Here is a 6,118-nt window from a genome sequence, read left to right on the forward strand (position 1 = left end):
TATGGTTCATTTTACTCTGGAGGACACATACTTCTTCTTTGTATGTGTTAACATGTATTTTAAAATTTTTCGCAAAAGTAGTGTTACTCACCATTTTATTGGTATGTACCCCTTTTAAAACCGTGTACTCACCAAGTACCCCCTTGCATAGTAAACATTATCACAAGTACCCCTTGTCAAATAGATGTTTAATCGTAGTACATGATAATTGGTTGTAAACTGTTTCCAAACATTTACTATTGCTTTTAATTAGCTAAAACACTAATTTGGTGTTGTTTAAATAAGATTTATCATTTTCTAAAACTCTAAATTTGTTATTCTTGGTTAAGTATATCAAGCCCGAGTACCCCCTGGAACCATCAGAAGTACCCCCTGAGGTACTTGTACCCCATGTTCAGAACCTAGGCTTTAAAGGACCACTATCGCCAAATTTATATATATAAAAAAAAAGATTTATTCTGGAAAGAATGCTAGTAGAAGGGATAGTGAAGGGTTAAGTTAATTAGATAAAAAATAAATCCCCCTGCTGTTTACACATTCATGGCAGCGTGTGAATGTGAGAGCTCTTCCGACGGACAGCTCCTATCTGCCTGGCTAGCAGGGATGCTCATCTGGATTCCGGATATCCGGGTAACCCGGATATCCGAACTTTTTTACACTATCCGATTTGGATTCTGGATTTTTTTTAACCTTCCTCTTGTGTTAGGGTCAGAACCGACCTGTTTTCAGGTTGGTTCTGACAGTAACAGAAAAGCTAACATAAGAGGAGTCCGGATAGCTATCTACGGATATTTGGACGCATAATCCGGATATCCGCGGATATTGCCGCTATCCGGATCCGAAACCGATTACAAAGATAAAAACCCTCCTCCCTCTCCTCCTAACTGTTCATGGATCTTGTCTTCCAGGGATTTGTAGGATGTCAAAAGCAAACTCACATAAATTGCCCAGGAATCGAACCCAGGTCAACTGCTTGGAAGGCAGCTATGCTCACCACTATACCACCAACATTACAGGCTGAAGCCAGCCAGTTCACTCATCTCTTCAACTACAAGAAAGGCCCAGGAGTAGTCTTAGTTACCGTAATATCTATGTTACGGCAGGGCCCTTATTACACTTTCTCTTACAGGGCTATGGAAACCATTTTGCCTGTGCGATAAAGTGAGGTGCAAAAATGAAATCATGCCTAGCAGAGGATGGTTTCAATCCATCGACCTCTGGGTTATGGGCCCAGCACGCTTCCGCTGCACCACTCTGCTGCCACACAGTGAATGCTTCGTTGTAGGAAAAAGTGGTGTTAAACTTCTTGGAGCAGACTTACTTTCTCCCTCCAATAGACACACATACATCCCCATAAAATTATTTAGCAGCAACTGCGTGCACAGTCTCTGTGGCTCAATTGACCTGGGTTCAATTCCTGGCCAATGTATGTGAGCTTGCTTTTGACATTTTACAAATCCCTGGAAGACAAGATCTTTCCAAATGCTTTTAAAGCCATTTAAAGGGCACTTTCGGCTGTTCTATCCAGATATCCGAATAGGTCGGATATCCGCAGATAATGCGTCCAGATATCCGCGTTCACGCGGATATCTAAAATGTCGGATTCTGGGTATCCGGATCCGAATCAATTCGGATTTTAAAAAGTACTATCCGAGCACCCCTGCTGGCTATGATTTTTAGACTGTACTGCGGGCTGCTAATGGCATTTCAAGCAGTAAAACGGTTTCCTCCTGTGATCTTAGCCAGGCAGATAGGAGCTGTCCGTCAGAAGAACTCTCACCTTCATGCTGCCGTGAATGTATAAACAGCAATTCTTAACCCTTCACTATCCCTTCTATTAGCATTCTTTCCAGAATAAATCTTTTTCAGTTTTTTTTTTTGTTTTTTTTTTTAATTTTGCAATAGTGGTCCTGTAAGTCACTTCATCAGGTGTTCAAAAAATAATGGTATTTATTGTGTACCTAAGGTAACACGATGGGATAGGCATGGAGCTTCTGTGTATTCAGTCTGCCACTTTTATTTCTGAACTTTTTCTCTTTTTTTCTTGAACGTTCAAATTAAAGAGGAACTGTAATGAAAATAACATCATGAATAAAATTGCTTATTTTTTTAATACAATATTAATTTATAAATCATTTAGTTGATGTAAAATCTTTCCTCACCCTGCTCTGTGGGGGGATTCCAATTAGCTTATCAGCCTAGGCTGTGACCTCACTGGGGAAGGCGGGGCTACATACCAATATACAGCATTATTTAAATATAGTAAGGAAGTTATTCTGATACCAAGAAAATTACTGTGAAATTGAGTATCTGAATAATTGACTGCATTCTACTGTATGTCACTACAGGGCCTCTTTAATACATGGGGTTTATCTAGAACTATAATTAAAGGACAACTAAAGTGAGTAGTATATGAGGGCTGCCATATTTATTTCCTTTTAAACAATACCGGTTGCCTGGCAGCCCTGCTGGTCTATTTGGCTGCAGTAGTGTCTGAATCGAACCAGAATCAAGCATGCAGCTAATCTTGTCAGATCTGACAATAATGTCAGAAGCACCTGATCTACTGCATGCTTGTTCAGGGGCTATGGCTTATAGTATTAGAGGCAGAGGATCTGCAGGATAGCCAGGCAACTGGTATTGCTGAAAAGGAAACAAATAGGGCAGCCTCCATATACTTCTCACTTCAGTTGTTCTTTAGTGTTCTTAGAATAGTGCAGGTTTGTTAATTGTTTGGTGTAAAGTTTAAATCATTTTATTTCCTCTGTATACTGTAAGCTGTGTGCTCCTTCCTGGTGTATGATTCTGATTCTGTATGATTTTGTTGTACAAAAAGATGAAGTAATAATAAAAGATCATATCTGTTCTCCTGTTGTGTCTGAATTCTGTTGTTACCCTATTAGTGCAGTGCGAATCAGGCGCGGACTGGCCAGGGGGCGATGCCCAACCTACATCTCTGACCTGATCAGCAGATACACACCTGACCGCCCACTTCGCTCCTCCAACAACCTCCTCCTAACCACTCCGCGCATGTTGCATTCCCAGGCACGACTGCAGGACTTCACAAGAGCTGCCCCCATCCTGTGGAACTCTCTCCCACTGCCCATCAGGCTTGCTCCCACCTTCAACACCTTCAAAAAGGCACTCAAAACTCACTTCTTCAAGGAGGCCGACATCAACTCAACACTGCCCTAACCCTCTCTGCCAAGAACTTCCTGATGCACCCCGTCCTTTTGTGTCACCAACCCCTCCCTTTGGCAGGGCCCTCTCCCCTTGTGTATCATACATGACTCTGTGCATTTTACCCAGAATTTTGAACTTGTATTTTTACCACCACCACTCCAGTGTAAATCTGGCATTGTATCTGCCTTGTGTTGTGTATCTTATTGCTTATTACCTGTATTGTTGTGCCTATTTTCTATTACCTGTATTGTGCTGTCACCCCTGTTATCATTGTCTGTAATCCTATTTATTGTACAGCGCTGCGTAATATGTTGGCGCTATATAAATCCAATAAATAATAATAATAATAATAATCATGAATAACCACAGTCACCCAACCCTCAAATTGCTGACTATTCCACAATCGTCCATAAGGTCTGATGGATTCCTTAGCAGAAGTACTACTAAAAGTCAGCAATATTTGGAGTCGCTCTTGTTTGCTTAGCTTAGCTGCTGAGTTACAACTACAAATGGTCAATGTGCAGCTCTGCTTATCTTCAAGCTTGCATGCAATTTTTTATTGCAAATGACATGCAGACCAGAACTGGGCTAATTGTGCAGTTTCTGCAGAATTTGTCTGGCCGAAATCTGAGGTGCATGCAATCTGCAATCTGCAACAACAAAATGCATCACTTTGGAAAACATCTCATAAACCTGACTACTTCCAACTTCCCAGGGCCGGTTCACACTGGCTTCTGCCGGCATCTCGTTTAGCCGATGCTCAATGCTTTTCTATAACCAAGCAGAAAAGCGGTTGGCATTAGTGATGATTGTAATCAGATAATTACGATTACGCACATTTTCACGTACATTTTCACAATTACGCCTATACGTGATTACGATTTGTATATTTCATTGATTTCATAAAGTCATTCGTAATTTCGCATAAAATTTTGCTTCATTTGGTGCCGAATTTGGCAGTGAATAGCAAAACCCCCATACGAGCTATTGACACCAAAATTGCTACATATGTTAAGGAGAATAGTGGGTACCAGTCAAGAATTTTCCAAAAAGACCTTGGAGTTTTTGCGAACATCGCTTTTAAAAATGCAAAGAAATTTTTTTTTAGAAAAATGACAGTTTAAAAAACATTTTTCTATGCATTTTTAAAATCGATTTTCTCAAAAACTACAAGGTCTTTCTGAAACATTGTACCCACTATCCTCCTTAACTGCTTGCCGACTGCGTCACTCCGACCGGCGTGGCCGCGACGGCAGCTCCAGGACCGCCTAACGCCGATCAGCGTATAGTCCTGGGGCAGCAGTTTGCAGGAGATCGTGGGCAGGCTGCGCGCACATCTCCTGCTTGGTGAGCGGAGCCTTCAGTCTCCGAGCGGCGATCGCCGCTCGGAAGACTGTTACACGGCGAAACCGCAATTTATTTACATGTACAGAGCTGCGATCAGCAGCAGCGCTGTACTGGGGACAGCTCTGTGACACGGCTGTCCCCCTGGGGGACAAGAGAGCGATCGGCTCTCATAGGCAGAAGCCTATGGCAGCCGATTGCCGTGATTGGCCGGCTGGGGTAGGGAGGGGTTGTAAAAAAAAAGTAATAAATATTACAAGTTTTTAAGTATACCTGTCCTCCAGTCCCAGTATACCTGTCCCCCAGTCCCAGTATACCTGTCCCCCAGTCCCAGTATACCTGTCCCCTAGTCCCAGTATACCTGTCCCCCAGTCCCAGTATACCTGTCACCCAGTCCCAGTATACCTGTCCCCTAGTCCCAGTATACCTGTCCCCTAGTCCCAGTGTACATGTCCCCCAGTCCCAGTATACCTGTCCCCCAGTCCAAGTATACCTGCCCCCCAGTCCCAGAATACCTGTCCCCCAGTCCCAGTATACCTGTCCCCTAGTCCCAGTATACCTGTCCCCTAGTCCCAGTATACCTGTCCCCCAGTCCCAGTATACCTGTCCCCCAGTCCAAGTATAACTGCCCCCCAGTCCCAGAATACCTGTCCCCCAGTCCCAGTATACCTGTCCCCTAGTCCCAGTATACCTGTCCCCCAGTCCCAGCATGCAATAACTCTACTCCTCCCCACCCCCCCCACCCCCCCCCACCCCCCCCCCCAGAATTCAGACTCTCATTGAAACCTACAGGAAGTGTTTAGAGGCTGTAATTTCTGCAAAAGGAGGATCTACTAAATATTGATTTCATTTATTTTTTTTGTGGTGCCCAAATTGATGCACCTGCCTAATTTAGTTTAAATAATTATTGCACACATTCTGTAAATTCAATAAACTTCATTTCACTTCTCAAATATCACTGTGTGTGTATTCTATATGATATATTTAACTGACATTTTTTATCGTAACAACCAACGATTTATACAGGAAAATCATGACGATTAACATGGTTGCCCAAACTTTCGCATCCCACTACGTGTGTGTGTGTGTGTGTGTGTGTGTGTGTGTGTGTGTGTGTGTGTGTGTGTGTGTGTGTGTGTGTGTGTGTGTGTGTGTGTGTGTGTGTGTGTGTGTGTGTGTGTGTGTGTGTGTGTGTGTGTGTGTGTGTGTGTGTGTGTGTGTGTGTGTGTGTGTGTGTGTGTGTGTGTGTGCGTGCGTGCGTGCGTGCGTGCGTGCGTGCGTGCGTGCGTGCGTGCGTGTGTGTGTGTGTGTGTGTGTGTGTGATTATCACTTAATTGAAATGCTATTAAATAGTGGTCCTTTAATATGCTCACTGTAAAGATCATGGCCCTCTTTAGTACAATACTGAGCTGCTTAGCTTGTGTGTGGATGTTGGATGCTCATAATGTACTAATTTACGGTATGTCAAAATGTATTGCTGTGTGATGATGTCTGCAATTCCCATATCCTCCACAAGATGGCAATCTCTTCTTTACCACGTGGAACGCACAAGCCAGAAGATAGAAGAGATGAGGAGAGGAAGCTGCTGGAA

This window comes from Hyperolius riggenbachi, chromosome 10 (genome assembly GCF_040937935.1).
Source record: "Hyperolius riggenbachi isolate aHypRig1 chromosome 10, aHypRig1.pri, whole genome shotgun sequence".
NCBI lineage: Eukaryota > Metazoa > Chordata > Amphibia > Anura > Hyperoliidae > Hyperolius > Hyperolius riggenbachi.